Source organism: Tamandua tetradactyla, chromosome 5 (genome assembly GCF_023851605.1).
Source record: "Tamandua tetradactyla isolate mTamTet1 chromosome 5, mTamTet1.pri, whole genome shotgun sequence".
Classification (NCBI taxonomy): Eukaryota; Metazoa; Chordata; class Mammalia; order Pilosa; family Myrmecophagidae; genus Tamandua; species Tamandua tetradactyla.
Window position 1 is genome coordinate 61,304,666 of NC_135331.1, and position 18,375 is coordinate 61,323,040.

At 35.8% G+C, this 18,375-nt stretch overlaps 1 pseudogene; it reads right to left on the bottom strand.

Moving 5' to 3' along the window:
- Nucleotides 1–1,731: 1,731 nt before the first annotated feature.
- LOC143683114 (shieldin complex subunit 2 pseudogene) lies at nt 1,732–18,052 on the bottom strand (annotated as a pseudogene).
- Between the last annotated feature and the right edge of the window lie 323 nt (nt 18,053–18,375).

The window sequence follows — 18,375 nt, forward strand, 5'->3', positions numbered from 1 at the left end:
AGCTATATCTTTTGTAGTAGAAGTCAATGCCACCAAACAGAAACTTCTCATCCAGGCATTGGAGGGACCTCACTCTGACACTCCACTGCCTGCCAGCTTTTCCTAACGGGAAATTTGTTTGATGAGATTGCACTTCTCCCAGTAGCAAGTGCCATTCTTAGATAGCTAGCAGATACTACTCAGGAAATAGTGAAAAATGATTACTTAATTCCAATAAGGTTAATATTGTTTAGTTCTTTTCCAACATTTAGAATCAACCTGGGGATTAGTGCAGAAGATTCATTCGATGGGAGACCCTAAACATCGATAACTTGGGAGTAAATAAAGCAATGGTGTAACTGATAGAAGGTAGTACATGAAATTGAGGGGGGGAATGGTGGAAGAAGTTAATGATATAGATATGGATTCTCATAAACTCATCTTGTGAAGGACCGTGAAATATAAGTACCCTGTTAAATAATTTCCTGTTGAATAAAATAGTAGAAATGTCACCCTTTGGGAGGCACACAGGGAAGGGTCATGCCTGGTATATTACCATCTTCCATATTATGGCCTTTAGATACTGGCTAGCACTCAAAATTAAGCCATATCTTGAAGCTACTTTCACTTAGTTATCATAGATAGTCTCACAAAGTACTTTCTGCTACTATGTCAACCAGAATTACCTCAAATAATCACTCTTCAAAATCAGAGTTTTTCCCCTTTCTTTGCCAGTTACTATACTATGCTTCTCATCTCAAATATTTTCATATACATCTCGAAGGTGAGAACAGTCTCCTTTGCACATATGCTGGGCCTGTGATGTCAACTATTTCTTTATTCAGATCCTCAAATGTAGGCTCAGATTCATTTAGAAATCACCATGTGGAATATAAATCATTTAAGTATTGATGGCCTCATTTATCTCAGCTTTCAAACAGATTAACTAGTTTACAAAAGATTCAATAATGATACGTAGAATTTTAAGCTATAATGTCAGGGGTCATCAGAAAGTCCCAGAGTGAAATAAACTGGATTCAAAAATACCAAATATTTTCTTGCTCTGTTTGTTTTTGTTCTAAATGGTTACATTATCTGGTTGCAAAGAAACGGGACACTGGGAGAACTCAATGAAATCTTGCCACTCATTGCCATTATTTTCCATTTTCAAGAGCTCAATATATTATTTTCCTATGCCTTGGCATTAAAAATTTCAGTTTTCAAAATATCACTGTTGGTTTCAGAATAAACATGCAAAGGAAATCATAGTTATATAAATTATGTGTGACAAATTATGTAGATATGGAGTTTTCCCCTATAGTGAAATATATATATGTATATACATATATATTACATATTTTTTTTGTATTATTTACTGTTAGAAGTGTTGAGGGAAATACAACACCTACCATACTCAAATAGAATACAATCAGAAACACCCATAAAATAAATTGTGAGACATGAAGGACTAGGAATTTCATGATAGAGACTCATTGGTTTCTGACCTGAATTTAATCAGACTCTTCCTGTTTCTCTTCCCTCCAACCTACAACTATGTTTTTGATTTTGTTATAAAAAATGTTTTAATTTGTATATTTGCCGCAATTCTACTTGTAAAATATTTTTACTTAAAAACCTAGAGCAAAAGCCCTGTCATTGATTTATTTCAAAAGAAATCATTTCAGGACATTCTTCCTTGAATGGCCTGCAATTTCTTCATCTGATCTCAGAGAAGGGCATAAGTTCCAGGCTTTACTTTACATTTTCAGGATAAAAATCCAGGAGGTAGAAATCTTGATGCAATGAGTAGCTGTTTTCATCTAAAATAAAATGGCTCTGAATTTCCAATTTACACAGTGTCCTGCCGACTGCCAATAAGGAATGTAACAGGTCCATAAGTGTTCTCTGAGGAAGGTACTATAATCCTGTTAAGCCAGCCAGGGGAAATGTTGAGAAGACTCTTCTCTATCAGCTCTGATCCCACATGCATGCAAACCTTTGGTATCCATCAGCAATGTTCATTAAAGCTGAACTACAGCATGTTTTTTCCATTCTAAACGAAATACAGCTGAAGCACTGTAGATCTTATTCTCATCTGTTTCTAGTTACAATCCACATTTTGCACACCCAGTATATATGATGTTAGAGACAGACGAAATAACACTTTTTTGAGAATGATGATCATTGAGTGTTATCTGTGACTTCTGGACTGTGGTAACAGGAAACGTCAGTAGCAAAACCTGGGGTTTGATTCGAACCATACTTGAATGTTTTTCCTCTAGGTGTGTTGCCAAGTCTGACATTCTCACAAGTGATGGTGCACTTTTTTGAAATTTTGGCTTAAATAGAACTGCTCTTATATATTGTAAAACAAGCACTCACAGGATGACCAAGTGTTGTATGCATTTTTAGGTTTCCAGCATATAATTGTGCTGAACAAGATATTTAAATTCCCAAATAAAATATTTTTCCTTTGAAGTTGAGGGTACCAGACTGCTCCAGGACGCCCTAAGACAAGCACTTAATGTTGACCTCGGGCCTGTTCTGCGTTACCACAATCTTCCTTTGTCTCTGTCCTCTGTCCTTGTATAATACCTCTGTCAGTGCAGTGATAAAAACTCTTAGTGTTACATGGACTAAAATGTCGGATTGAAGCTGCTCTGATTCTACAAACTCTCTGCTGCTCTCTTTGTGAAGCTGGTATAGGAACGCTTGGAAGACATGTAATTCAGCAAGTCTTGAAGTACAACAGCACTGACTATATTGGAATATTCTTCAGGTTGAACAGAAGAATAATCCCCAAGAATTAACAAATGACTGTAGATGTTAATTGAAGTATTGTTTCACCAACCCATTGATCCTCATGCATAGTAACATCTGTGAGCAAAATTTTATCTCCAATAAATACCCAAAGTACCCAAAACCCTGCAGTTCTCCACAGGAAAATCTTCTTCCTAGAGTCTGAGTGGTCAGTTACTGCAGTTGTTGGTAAAAGCACTTTAGATCTAGAATTTGGTCCTGATTTTAGATTTATTTCTTTCACATGACAGGCCAATAATACCATGACTAAACAATTACACTTGTAATTTTTATAGTCATTATTTTTTTTATGCGTGATGTCTTTTTAAAGTGCTTCGATTGAGACACATTGATCTGGTTCGGTGTTACTGCAGGTTCTCTCACATTAGAAATAGCTTTCTTAGATACTTGGAGGTCTTAAGGTGGATCTTTAGAATGGCCTGGTTTATGACTCATTGCATATCTCAGTGGGCAGCTGTTTATCTTCAGAATTGAAAAGTCCTAAAGATCGTGTATCACTTTCAAAAACTTTATAAAATTAATGTCAATGTGGCTGCTCTTACTTTCAGGAGAAATAGGACTAAAGAGTTCAAGGGAGTGTGCTTGGCTTATCCACTTTCAGATCCTTCTGCAGGGTTATCATTAGACAGAATAAAATTATATTCTGTGATTCTCCATTTTCATTTTTCTTATTTTATTATTTATTATCCCCAACTTCATTATTTCCAATTTCTCTAATATTCACCACTGATTCCTACTTTGTCTTTGGGAAATCCTCATGCATGTGACTCTTTTTTTTATAGAAGCCTGCCCTTTAACCTGCCTTTATGCTCAAAAAGCCATCTGGCTGGAAGTCATAATACTTAGAAATTAAGTATCAGTAGATAGTTTGAAATCTAAGATTATCCTAACAGCTCCTTTAGATCTTAGATTATCTACTGTTTTAGAAGGAAAGAACTGCAGATACTAGTTTGTATTCCATGATGCACACACTTTGATTCTACAAATTCTGGCCCTGGAGTAATCTGTTTAGTACTACAGAACAAATCCAAAATAATCGTGCACTGACCATTTACCTGTAAAGATTTGTTTTTAACTTCTGACCATGGATATTTGACTGATCGTTAGGGTCTTTGTTTTGATTTACTAAAGTTGCAAGAATGCCATATAGCAGAAATGGAATGGCTTTTAAAAAGGGAATTTATTAAGTTGCAAATTTACAGTTCTAAGGTTATTAAGATGTCCAAACTATGACATCCAGACTCAAGAAAGGCTGATGGGGGCGGGCCGCGGTGGCTCAGCGGGCAAAGTGCTTGCCTGCTATGCCGGAGGACCTCGGTTCGATTCCCGGCCCCAACCCATGTAACAAAAACGGAGAAACAGAATACAATAAAACAAGAAAATGTTTAAAGATGTTTCCCTTTCTTCCTTCCTTCCTTCCTTCTATCCTTCCTTCCTTCTCTCTGTCTTTCCTTTAAAAAAAAAAAAAAAAAAAAAAAAGAAAGGCTGATGGGACAACACAACCTCTGTCAGCTGGGAAGGCATGCAGATTGTATTTGTGGGGTCCTTGGTTTCTCCTTTCAAACAGTTTCCCCGGGGGTGTTTTCCTTTTGTATCGCCAAATGTCTGAGTTTTATGTTGGATCTGAAGTGTGTCCAAAAGAGTTCCCTCTTAAAGGCCTTCAGTAAGCTATCCTACCTTGAATGGGTAGAGTCAAAGCTCCATGAAAACAGCTTAATCTAAAAAATCCCACCCTAAGATATTGAGTCAGGACTAAGGAACAGGCCTTTTCTGGGGTACACAACAGTTTAAAATCAGCACAGTGTTCATCTATGATTATCTTCTTTTCACTGGGAAGCTTTTGATAGTTTTCTTCTTCAGCTAAATGTTGAATTCTGCCCTCAAATCCATGCACTTACAAACCAGGGTAAGTTATATAACTCATCCTTGATGGGCAACTCTTCTGGAATTTTATATTCTGTGTTCAAAAACACAACATAGAGATTCATCTTTCACATGAAGAGATCTAGTCAGTAGGCTCACTAGAAAATGACCATTAAGATCTGGAAAATCAACACTTTCCAGCATGCCACAGTCATCAAGGTTTTTGTGTTTGCATTTCTCATCCTTTAGTTGTAAAGGATGGTGATTGTACAAAAATTGGTTTTTTTTTCAGCACTCAGCAGTGGATATCAAGGAAGTTGGCTCTTGTGTTGTTGTCAGTTTCAATGGACCAACTGGAGCACCCCAAAAATGTGGACTTGAGATTCTTCACTCATGGTTTCTTTGTCTTTTGACCAACAAGGCCAATCCATGATTCAGGCCAGAGAATATTTTCACTGCAAGACAGATAAGAGGAGGGGCCAGACAGTTCTGTGGCCACCCAAGTGACCCTGGTGACAGCAGGTCTGTCCCACACCCCTCCCCACCCACCAACTGGGCCAGTGTTAGTAAGAGGTGGGGGGGAGGGACGTGAAAGCGCAGCTACATTTTGAGGCTTTTCTATCCCAGTCACAATGTTCATTATTCAGTTAAACGATTTCACATTAGTTAGGTATTTTGCAAGCCATAGAAACTGTTTTAAATAGTTGAGTCAAAGACAGCATGAAAATGCAGATGCACCTTTCAGACCCCAAACTTTCCGGTATAGCCTGTCTTGAGGAGAAGTTTGGGATTAGGAACTGGAAATTTATCTCTGTTAATTTATTTTCATATTTTCTCTCTCTTCAGACTTAATTTCTCTGCTTTCCCAGATATACAGAGCAATATCACTGCTCCATATTTATTTATTTTTTAATATTTCAAGTCTCTCCGTTAGTCACAAACTCTGAAATTCAAAATTCTGGTACATAAATTTTAGAGTGAATGATACTGATTGGGCCAGGATTTAGCCATGCTGAAAGTAAGCTATGAGGAGTGGGTTACATAATACCCACATTCCTGATGAGAACCGCCCCTGTGGATCAGAAGACAGTTTCTTAAAAAGGAATTATTGATATTAGACTGGGCAAAATAGTCAATTTTCCTAGGAAACAGAGATATAATGATAAATGAAACCCACTTCTAGTTTCAATAAATTCAACCTCTTATAAAATGCACTATAAAATTCAACACCTGACTATAAAATAAAATTTTAAGTACAACTTAATCTTATTAAATTAAATGGTATTTAAGAAGATCATATATAGGGATTCTCTGCCAGGAAATCTTTGACTATTTCAACTTTTCAGGATGAAATAAAAATATTCAAGTATATAATTCACATTTTTAATTTCTCTCCCAAAGAGACTCAATATTGTACACAGTGAAAGTGTACTTATAGTTTGAAAACTTAATTATATTCTCAACAATTATTTCATTTTTAATGCCTTTAAAAGCTAATTTAAGAGTAGTAACTGAGTAAATTTTTTTTTGTAACATGCAAATGTCTAGCACATCCTTAGGAACTTTGTGTTTTGAGGTGAATGAAATGAATTATGCAATAGTGTGAACAAACTTGGTTACTGTTTAGTAATTATGGTGACTATAACTATTAGTAATAAATTTATATTGGTAAATACTAATACAGAGATTGGGTCTTCTGTTTCTGGTGTGGTAAAAATTAAAGACTTTTTTCTGGCTTAAGGAAAGGACTAGAAAGAAACATTGAAGGATTCTTTCTATGTAGTTAAGTTAATAAGAATGTATAATCTAAAAACTTGGTCTCTAGAATGTCTGCAGAAAATTAATTGCCTTATTCTGTCCAGTAAAAGGAAAGAGCCTGTTGATCAGTTGATGAGCATAAAGACAACTAAAATTTTTTATTTCATGAAGTGGAAAACTTGGCCTATGTGTGTAACATTGCCAATGGAATATTACAGATTGGCATTTATTTTAACTTCAATAACACAATCATCAAGAGGCAGGGAAAGATAGTGGAATAAGGTGGTGTAGAATTTAGTTAATCCTATAGAGCTGAGAGTAAATAGCCAGGGAACTGTCTGAAAAAATGGTTTGGGGACATCCACAACTGGACACACATTGTACACCAGTGTGGAACAGATAGAAGGGATGAGATCTCAGTAGCGTACAGTAAGTACAGCTTCCAAACTCTAGAGGCTGGTGCCTATGACCCACTGGCATGGCAAGCTATTGGAAACACTTCCCCATGGGAAAATTAAGCATTCTCTAATAAGACCAAGGGAAAGTAGCTCACCCAAGATTCATTTGCAGTTTTATTTAATAAAGTTGGACTTTTGAACAAGAGTTCTGTGTTGGGGACCAGAGGCTAACCTAAGATAGCGATTGAGCCAACATGGCCACCCCGGCTAATGCAATGGCATCTATATAGTACAACAAGGTTCTTCACGGAAATAGGTTCCCGCCGGGACCTTCCCGCCGGCGCGAATTCCCCACCAATTATCTAACCAGTCCTCCCCGCCGGCACGAACTCCCTCCTATCATAATGCCCTACATACCCTACTCCCTCCCCAAGCCGGTATATATACACCTGGCTTGGTTAATAAAATTTGCAGCTTGATCAGAATCCTGTCTTGCTGTCCTTCTTGCGTCTCTCTGTCCCATAGCCATTCTTCCCTCAGCAGGTGGCGGACCCCGTTGACTGTCCTGCGGGTCAGGACAGTTCTGAGCACAGATAAACCCAACAAAAGTAGGAAAGTAACTCTGAGAGCTATCCTGGCAGAGAGGAGATGGGACTGATGGTTAAAAAAAAATTAAAAATGGAGTCTTTAGGTGTTAGCCATGCTCAGAATACTGGAAAAGGGCTGTGTGCCAAAAAAAGGGGGGGAATATGGAGTTGGGTGCCAACTCCAGCTTTTGACTATGAAACCATGGGGACTGGGGTCTGGCTTTGAAAAGTGATTTTATTATAATTTTTCTCACTTTTTTTCTTCTTTTTTTAAAAAGTATTCTAAGTAGATTATTATAGAAAACCTCAGGTGATTTAAATTGTTAGCACTAACCCAGGCAAGGTTAAGATACATCTGGGAGACAAAGTAACAAGTCAAGTGAAGGAAATAATTCCCTAAAGGGCATATCTTTCCTAAGAGAAGAGGGAAGAGGGGCCAGCTCTAATGGCAGTTCTCCTTCAGAGAAGTCAGCAGGGGCTGGGAATCAGAAACAGCTTAAACTTTCTTTTTACTTCAGTCTCTGTCTCAGCAATCTCCTGGCAGGCTGAGAATTAAAGGCTTCACACCACTTCACACTGCTGGGGAGCTGTGGACTGACAAGCAACATCTGCTTTGCAGGATAGGAAAAGTACAGAGTCTAGAGGCTCCACCGGAAAGTCAGACAACCTGCTGGGTCTCATCTTCAAGGAAACTTCATATTGATTACACCTCCTCTGAGACCTGGGCCTGCCTTATCTGGGAAAATCTGACTATGGTCACTCCTATCTGGGGAGACCATCCTCAAAAAAAAAAAAAGAATGAAAAGACTCCATATAGACAGGACAAGACTAGTAAAACAAGAGCTGAAAAATTCTGAACAGTTAAAGAGAAACTATGCTAGAAATCTAGAATAAGTTGAACTAAATGGCAAAAGAAAGAAAGAAAACAAAGCCAATCAACAAGAAATCCCTAGGCAAAAGAGTCAAAATGACTTCCAGAATAAACTAATTAAGGAAATTAGATGCCTAGACACCAGCAAAAACTTATGAGTCATACTAGAAAAAACTAAGATATGGTTGAGTCAAAGGAGCAAACTAACTCTTCAAACAAGATACTGGAGTTGAAACAACTAATTAAAAATGTTCGAAGAAGCATGCTAAATATATTCAAAAATCACATCAGTTACTTGAGGGAAATATGGCAAAAGAAATTAAGGATACAAAGAAGACACTGAGCGACCATACAGGAGAACTTGAAAACTTAAAAAAAGTGGTGAAACTTATAGGAATTAAAGGCACAATAGAAGAGGTATAAAATACAATGGAGACCTACCCCAGCAGATTTCAAGAGGCAAAGAAAGGATTAGTGAACTAGAGTAAAGAACATCTGAAATCCTATGCACAAAAAGAACAGACAGAGGAAATAATGGAAAACTATGAGCAGGGTCTCAGGGAATTGAATGGCAGCGTGAGAACATGAATATATGTGTTACGGATGTCCCAGAAGGTGAAGAGAAGGGAAAAGGGACAGAAAAACATGCAGGAATAATCACTGAAAATTTCAGATCTTTTATGAAAGAAATGAAATTACAGATCCAAGATGCGGAATATACCCCAAATAGAATACATCTGAATAGACCTACTCCAAGACATTTACTAATTAGATTGTTCAAATGTCAAAGACAAAGAGAGACCTCTGAAAGCAGCAAGACAAAAGTGATCCATCATGTACATGGGAAGCACAATAAGACTATGTGTGGATTTCTCAACAGATACCATGGAGGTGAGAAGGCAATGGGATCACATATTTAAGATACTGAAAGAGGAAAACTGCCAAACAATATTTCTGTAGCAGAAAAACTGTCCTTAAAAATGAGGGAGAGTTTAAAATATTTTCAGACAAACAGACACTGAGAGAATTTGTGAACAAGAGATGTGCTGTACAAGAAATAATAAAGGGAGCACTACAGATGAATTGGAAAAGACAGGAGAAAGAGGTCTGGAGTCTAAAAATGAGACTTTCAGTGAGGGTAAACAGAGAGAAAAACATAAGACATGATATATCAGAATAAAGTCAAGGTGTATACATAACGTGGATGAACTTTGAGGGCATTATGTTGAATGAAATTAACCAGAAATAAAGGACAGATGCTTCATGATCTCTTTAATATTAAATAACATTAATCAGTGATCTTTAAAAGTTAAAGTAGAGAACACAGGTTTTCAGGAAAAAGAAAGAGGGCAGAAATTGGGTTTGATGGTAAAGGAGTACAGAATATGAAACAGGATTATTACAAAGATCCAGAAATGGATAATACAATATTATCTGATGGTAGCACAATATTATAAGTTCACTGAACAAAGGTGAGTGTGACTATGGTTGAAAGAGAAAGGCTAGTGGCATGTCTGACACAAGAAGGAAAGAAGATAAAAAATGGATTATATATAAAGAATGCATAACTTAGAAAAACCTAGAGTGGACAGTGATGGTGATTAAATGTACAAATACCAGAATGTTTTTACATGAGGGAGAACAAATGAATATCACCATTGCAGGGTGCTGCAAATGGAATGGGATACAGAAAAAATTCGATCAATGCAAACTAGGGTCCATAGTTAACTGTAACATCGGAACATGCTTCCATTAAGTGTAACAAAGGCAGTATAGCAAAGCTAAATGTCATTAAGAGGGGGATATAAGGGAGGGGTTTGTGATTCTTGGTGGTGGTGTTGTTTCTCCTTTTTTATTTTATTTTATTGATTTTATTTTTTGTTCTTCATTTTTTTTTCCTCTTCTTCTTTCTTTGCAGAAGAAATGGAAATGTCCTCATGGAGACTGTGGTGGTGAATGCTTAAGTATGCGATTACATTGTGGAGAGAGACATAGCTATTCTTTGTTGGTAGACAGTAGAATGGTGTAGCCCATCTAGAGGGCAGGGTGGTGGTTCACAGGAGGCTATGTATAGGGTTGCCATATGGCCCTGCAATGCCGTTTTTAGGTAGATACCTGGAAAAACTGAAAGCAGAGACAATGTGCTGAAACCATTAGGTATTCCCAGAAAAGCCATGCTCTTTCAATCCTAATCCAATATTTGGGGGGCAGACTTACTGTTTGGATGAGACCTTTTGATTAGGTTGTTTCCATGGAGATGCAACCCACCCAGTTGTGGGTGGGACCTATTGATTTGATGGAGATGTGGTCCCACCTAATTCAAGGTGGGACTTAATTAGCTTACTGGAGTTAGTACTTATAAGAGCTAACAGGGAAAAACAGAGCTCAGAGCTGATACAGCGAGCAGAGGCCTCGACAGAGACATTTATACATGCAGAAGAAATGCCCCAGGGCATGCCAGCAGCTGAGAGAGCTGTTTGAAACCAGAAGCCATGAGAGGAGGACAGCAGACATCACCATATACCTTCCTGTGTGACAGAGAAACTCTGGATATTATTGGCCTTTCCTGAGTAAAGGAATTCTCATGTTGCTACCTTAATTTGAATATTTTCATGGCCTTAGAATTGTAACTTGTAACTTAATAAATCCCTTTCACAAGCCAATCCATTTCTGGCATATTGCATTCTGGCAGCTTTAGTAAACCAAAACAAATGTGAATGAACATTTGCACACTGGTGTTTATGGTGGCAGTATTCATGATTTGCAATGGATGGAGGTAGCCTAAGGATACTCAACAGATGAACAGAAGGGCAAACTATGGTGTATACATACAATGGAACATCGAGCAGTTGTAAAAATGCAGGAAGTTTAGAGGCATGCAAAGAGATGAATGAACCTTGAGTACAGTATGCTTAATGCACTAAGCCAGAAATAAGCCCGAAATGATAAGACAGGTATTATAATGCCTCACTAATATGGGATAACTATAATGGACAAACATTGAGAATTGAATTCGAGAGCAAGAGCATAGGTTATCACAGAAAGCCTTATTGTAAATGTTCCTAGATTGTAAACTTTTATAGAAATCATATCTATTTCTGAGTTGTAACTGTTATTTCTAAATTTTAAGGTGCTGGAGTGTTTGTGTATAACTTGGTCTTCCCAGGAATTTCAGGTCTTTGTATGACACTGGAGACCCAGAGCTAGAGTTCTGTAGCTATGAAACTCAGCACTACCCCATTCAGAACCTGTTTTTAAAAAACCTAAGAAAGATATCAGACTTTAATTAGTGATACAAATGAAACTGAACTGGTTAGGACTAAGGTAAATCAGACTAAAGGGTAAAAGATGATAATGACTATATTTTAAAACTCCAAGTTGTGTGTGAGACCAAAGGGAGAGATATTTATTTGAAACAAAATTTGTATTTTCTGTAGCACATTATCTCATTTGCTGTGTATGTTTAGTTTATTTGAATACCATAATTAAATGTAACCTTGAGTAGGGAGTGAGATCTTGTTGGTTTGTAAGGTTAGTACGACGCCTTAAAACACCCCAGAGAAATCTGGATAGAATATGGAACAAAAGTATTTGCAAAGTCTCCTTGAGGGACTGGAGAAAAATTTGGAAACATTAAACTTCCCTCCTTGGGGAAGACCTGATATTCTCACAAGCACTGGGAACTACTTATTTCATAGGTTGAATCTTCAATCTGGGGCTTGCCCTTATGAAACTTATTCCTGCAAAGGAGAAGATAGAACTACTTATAATTGTGCCTAAGGGTCATCCCAGAGAACCTCTTTTGTTACTTACACGGTGGTCTCTCTCTCATCCAAATCTGCAGGTAAATTCACTGTCCTACCCCCTACATGGGACATGACTTCCAGGGGTGTAAATCTCCCTGGCAATGTGGGAAAAGACTCCTGGGGATGAACCTGGCCCTGGCATTGTGGGATTGAAAAAGACTTCATGATCAAAATGGGGAAGAGAAATGAAACAATTATGTTTCAGTGGCTAAGAGATTTCAAAATGAGTTGAGAGGTCATTCTGGAATTTATTCTTATGCATCATAGCATATAGGTACCCCTTTTCAGTTTTTTGTGTATTGGAGTAACTAGAGGCAAATGCCTAATACTGTTGAACTGTAATCAATAGCCTTGATTCTTGTAGATGATGGTATAACTGTTTAGCTTTTACAGTGTGACCATGTGATTGTGAAAATCTTGTGGCTGACCCTCCCTTTGTCAAGCCTATGAACAGATGAGTAAGAAAACAAAGTCATACAATAAATAATAAGGCAGGGACAGAGGATATGGAAGGTTTGGGGTGTTCTTTTTTACTTTTATTTTTATTCTTACTTTTATTGTTTCTGGAGTGATGAAAATATTCAAAAATCAATTTGTGATAATGAATGCACAAACATATGATGGGATTGTGAATCACTGTATACTTTTGATGATTATGTGGTATGTGAATATATCTCAATAAAATGGCATTTTTAAAAACTGGTTGTAATAAATGATCTATACTTTTTAAAAACATGTATATAAGTAGTATATATATATATGAGTAATTAATGAAAAAAAAAAAAACACAGCAGGCCCTCACTCTCTTTCTTTCTTCATCTCCCCCTCCTTTTAGATAATATACCACTGATTAAAATTGCTTAGTATATTATCAGGGCAATTGTTTTGAATATAATTCAATAATGATTCATGATATTCTTGGTATATCTTATATATCTAAACTTGATATTCATGTGTAGAGACAGCAGTAATGACATATTGTAAAATTTAACTGAATAATTTCTAAAATTAATATGCAAACATTTTTCAATGTAAGAATGATTATTCCCACTTTCTTATTATCACTAACCACTTGATAAATCCCTGCTTGTGTTAGTTAAGTCTCTTCTGTAAAGAAAGCTTTAATACGTTCAATTAAAATGGTTTCTGCTTGATTTCTTATAGCTGTGTTGAATCTTACCTCAAAGGTTGAACATGTGTTATGTTAATACAATTGCATTGCTCTAATATGGTAAGGATGCTTTGGTAAATCTTTGTATTTATACTTTGCAAACTCAGGGGAATTTATATAAGTCACTGAAGACGCGGGCCCTTGGGTCATGTTATTTTGTGATTAGAAGATGAATTGTATGAAGCAGGCATGGAAGGCTCTTCAAGATAGTCCAAAATTAGAGAAGTTTAATGGTGCTATGTGAAGTTTAATTTTTCCACCCAATAGATAGAATATTAAGCTGATTCTATAAACTGTCACATGTATTTAATTTCCGAAATTAACCCTGTTGTATAGATCATTGGTATTAGTCCTCAGTTTAACCATTTAAATCTCAGTTTAACCATTTAAAAAAAAAGAATACTAATTGTAAGAAAATGTTGTATAGAAAAGAAGGTGAAATTTATGTTTACTTAATTTATAATTTTTAATGCATGCTTTTTAACACATGCTTTCCCAATTTCCATGCACTGGAAATCCTATTTGCTGTTCCAGGAGAAATTAACACGTTAATTCTACTAGCACTCCTATTTATGAATATGATAGTCTGAGAAGAAACTTCACCAAGGAAAATGTAAAAATGCTTAATATAAGGTGTAACCAGTGAAGCCAGTACAAAAATAGCAATAAAAATAAATATACATGAGAAAATCTCAAAATTGCTTTGTGAATAGATAAAAAGGGAAAAAATCTTTCTCTTCAAATGGTGATAATTTCCCAAGGAATGCTACTATATAGAAATTGTGATTTGTTTATAAAAAGAGAAATATATATGACTTTTACTGACTGAAAACATAGACTTCAGAGCCCTTTCTCTTTAGTTGGAAAAAAAATACCTACCAAATGAATTTCTTTTCACCTCAGTATTATTTTGAATTTGGCGTATATTTACTTCCTCAATATGTGGGCTCCACTCATTATTTCATATCTCTTTCTGATTTATGTTTTTATGGAGGCTGAACTAACTGGAAAACATGGATTTTTAGGAATAATATCATTTCCACTTATAAACTAGTTTGTTATCTCCTTTGAAAGTTAAATGACTTGATAAAATTGTCCATTATTTTCCCCACAGGGAAATATAATAGTAGTAATATGGAATACTTTATCAATGCACAATCAACTCAGAAAACAAACAAAAGAATGAAAATAAGAGTTTTCGTATAAGTAGATCCCATGGAAACGAAAAATCGACTGCAAACTGGACATGACTTTCTTAAATTAGGGGATAGAAAATCAACATGAAGAGAGATTGCAACATGAAGTATTGCTTCCACATGTATTTCACTCTTGGAATAATTTTGCAATTCACCCTTTTGACCTGTGAAAGTATCAGTAAAATACCTACTAGAATAGTTTGTGTTGTCAAATGGAGAGTGAAAACACCCATGTGAAACTATTGAATTCTCTTTCAGATGGATGTGAAATTCAAAAGCATGATAAAACTTGGTGGTAAAAATTGGAGCATTTGAGGAACTCCACACACTCATTTATTGAACATATTATAGTTACTTATAAGCTTTGATTTAGTGCATTCGAGAGAAGTGTTCTCACCTCAAGAGTACTTAACAATTAGGTATGCCCACACTACTTGCTCCTATGTAGGAATAAAATGTTGACAGTTTCTGACAGCCATATCATTAAAGTCAATAATGCTTCATCATTTATGCTATTATCTGACAGGATTATTATTGTATCACTATTAATATATAACAATTACTTGGTATACATCTTTACAGAAGACCATCAATCCATAAATTTCAACATAATTCACTTTATAGGTTGACTTCATCCTCAGAATGAAGTTGCTTCAAGTAAAACAGAGATATATTAATATCGTGTTTACTCTTCTTTAGAGAATCCTTTGTTGATGAAGCCAGAAAATTTGTCTTTACTGCAGACTCCAGGTACGATTGATTAAAGCACTTTTAAAATTGGTGCCTCTGCAGGAAGTCTCACAGAACTTTGATATAAGAAACTAACTTGCCTGGCAAAGAATCATAAACTTAAAAGAGGTTGAAATCTTGCTTCAAGTCCTGTGCTCTTTCCACTACATTATGCCACCTCTGAGAATACAAACAAGTTCTTGGCGTTGGATTTACATTTCTAGCAATTGTCTACATTGGGTTGAATTAACATCAATGGCAGGTGACAGCAGTGTTCCTAGGTAATCTGTTGCTAGGTGTGCAGAAGCAAAGACAGAATAAAGAATTCTATAAGGACACAGTGAATGACAAATAGAAGCATTAGAGCAAAGCTGTTTTGCATCAGGAACAACAGCTATAGACAGTGTCCTTGAAGGCTGGAAACATAATATATGGGAGAAAACTTCTAAGCAAATTTGTCACTCAGGTTCACCGTGAAGTATAAAAGACTTTCCTTACTATAACTCTATTTATTAATTAAGGGAAAACTGAGCCTTTTTATCAAGAAAAGAACAGGGAAATAATTTCAATCACATTCACATATCTCACAGAATAACCATGGCCATTGAAATCACATCATTATACATAGAACAAAGCATACTGTAGTACAGAGTAAGCATGAATTAATACACCATTGATTAAAAATGTTTTATATAGGCCTGTATATAACTTCCAATATCTCTCCTTCTAGGCAATTTGTGACACTCTCAATTTGGGGTGAACAAGGAAAGGTTTTTGTTCTATCTTTTTTTTTTTCCCATGTTTTTCTTGGGTCATACATTGGCTAGTCTTGCAATGCTGACTTCCTTAAATTAGAATTTTTAATTTCAAAAGGAAGGAACTTTTAAATCTTCCATGTTCATACTTTACAAATAGATACTTCTTTATTTGTCTTTCTGTGGTGGTTCTTGTCATCCTTTATTCTTGGAAAATGCTGATGGTCTTGCTTATTGTTACTGCATCATGCTCCTGCATCTCTCTGTCCTTCCAAAATGTTCTCTGTGAACTTGAAAAAATCACTGACTTGCTTCATCAGTAGAGCACTTTTCAAAATTAACCTAACGTGAAATATCCCCTCAATAGCTAGAGTCATGGGTACACAGTTCTTCATTTATCCTAGATTACACTTTTACTATTCCAAGCACGTTTTTATAAGGTCTACAAATGCCTATTCTATTAAGATGAAGTCATGTTTTCATATATATTTTTACTATTTTAAATATTTATTCATTTTAGAAACAATGAATTTAGAAATTCATGTTTCATCTGATAATTAAATCTTTGTCACTGGGTAAAAATTTAAAAATCTGGTTCATTTTTATTTAGGAAAAATTCCATCCCAAGATACAAGTCACCACAATGCATATTCCCCAGCTCCTCTGTCAGAATTGCTATTCAATCCATAAAAAACAGCCGTTAGCTGAGAGCACAGCATCAGTTTAAGTCTAGGCCACTCGCTTTTAAAAGTTGTCTTTGTTCCTGTGAATTGGAATTGTCATCACACATCTTTGACCAAGTTGTGCAAAGGAAGGAATGTAAAATTTTTTATGGAGGTTGTAATATTCACTGAATAAGCAAACTAATAGCTAATTATATTTGAGTTCAAAGAAACACTAGTCAGTAGGTGGAGTCAGATGATTCTGAAATTTTCCCAGAACAGAAATAACACACTCATTGGGTGAGTCCCTAATGTGCACAGCCATTCTTCAAGTTGAAGTTGAATCACATACTATCAGAGAGGCCCTCATAAATCCTCTTAATTGAATCATTTATACGTATAAAATCTGAATAAATTCAATAAGTAGAGAACTGGCACTTTTCTTACTGTTTGACATGCCTTTGCTCATTTAATCACTTTATTACCACCTGGAGTGAATACCATGGCTGCTCCAATTTATTAACAAGGATACTGAGACACAATGAGATTACAATCACAAAACACAGGAAAACTTTGGGAGCCGAGTTTTGTATTTCCAAGCTACTGCACCTAACAAAATATACTAATTTTGGCAAGATACATGCAAATTATCATATACATATATCTGTATCTATCTTTTATAGATACATATACACAAGTAGTGTTATATACACTGCCTGAACTTGCTCACTGGCCAGCGTAATTTAGTGATAACACTCTCACACGCAAATACAGAGTCACACACAAAACCACAGTGTTAATTGCATGCTCTGGGGCCAGTCTGGCAAGGTTTGAATTACATTCACTATTGCTATTTATAAGCTGTCCATCATAAGCTAAATTACTTCAATTTCCTTAGGTGTAAAACTGGTATACTATTAGAGTTTACATCATAGGATTATTGTGGGAATTAAACAAATTAATATATATGTATAGTGTTCAAAAGAATTTGTGTACAGTACAAGCATTTATTTTTTGTGTATATTTATATACCCATATGTGCATGAATAGATACATACAGATAAATGTGCTTAGATTATAATGAAGTTAAATGAATCTATTCTGTGTCTTCATAGCCACCGTATCTTTAAAGTTAGGCTTAAATTTACTTGCTCCACCAGTGATAATGCCCTTGGAAACATTCTGTAAAGAAAAATCTTGAAGTCTCTGACTCAAATGTTCTTGGAACTAAGAGACACTAGAAAATGTGGGTTCTCATTAAATTATACTGGCTGGTGATCAAGAAACCTCTCTGGTATATGCAGACTAAATGACTCACCTTCAAGGATTTAACTTTCAATCCATACGATTGATTTGCTTCTCATATTTCTTATCCATAAGAGAAAGTAGAGTATCAGCTTTAGAGACTCAGGATACGCTGAGTTAGGCTTATAAGCATTTACCTTCTGTGTCATCATGATGCAATAAAAAGATTAGTAGAATTATAGTTTCTGTGACTTCTGTGTAAATCGAAAGGAGTAGTGTATAGAAGTGGTTCTCAATGGGTTTGCTCTTCACAAAATAGTACCACGGGAAAGTCAAGTTTCAGATCACAGAAATCCACTTATTAATATTTGCAAATGTGATTGCTTTTCCCTTTCTTACCCAAAACACAACATTCTAAGAGAATAGGCATGAATAATTGCCTATCTTTTTCAAAAACAACCACATAGGATAAATGTTTAACTGATGCCAGTAATATAAGTACAAATAGAATTTGTAATATGGATATGCTGAAATA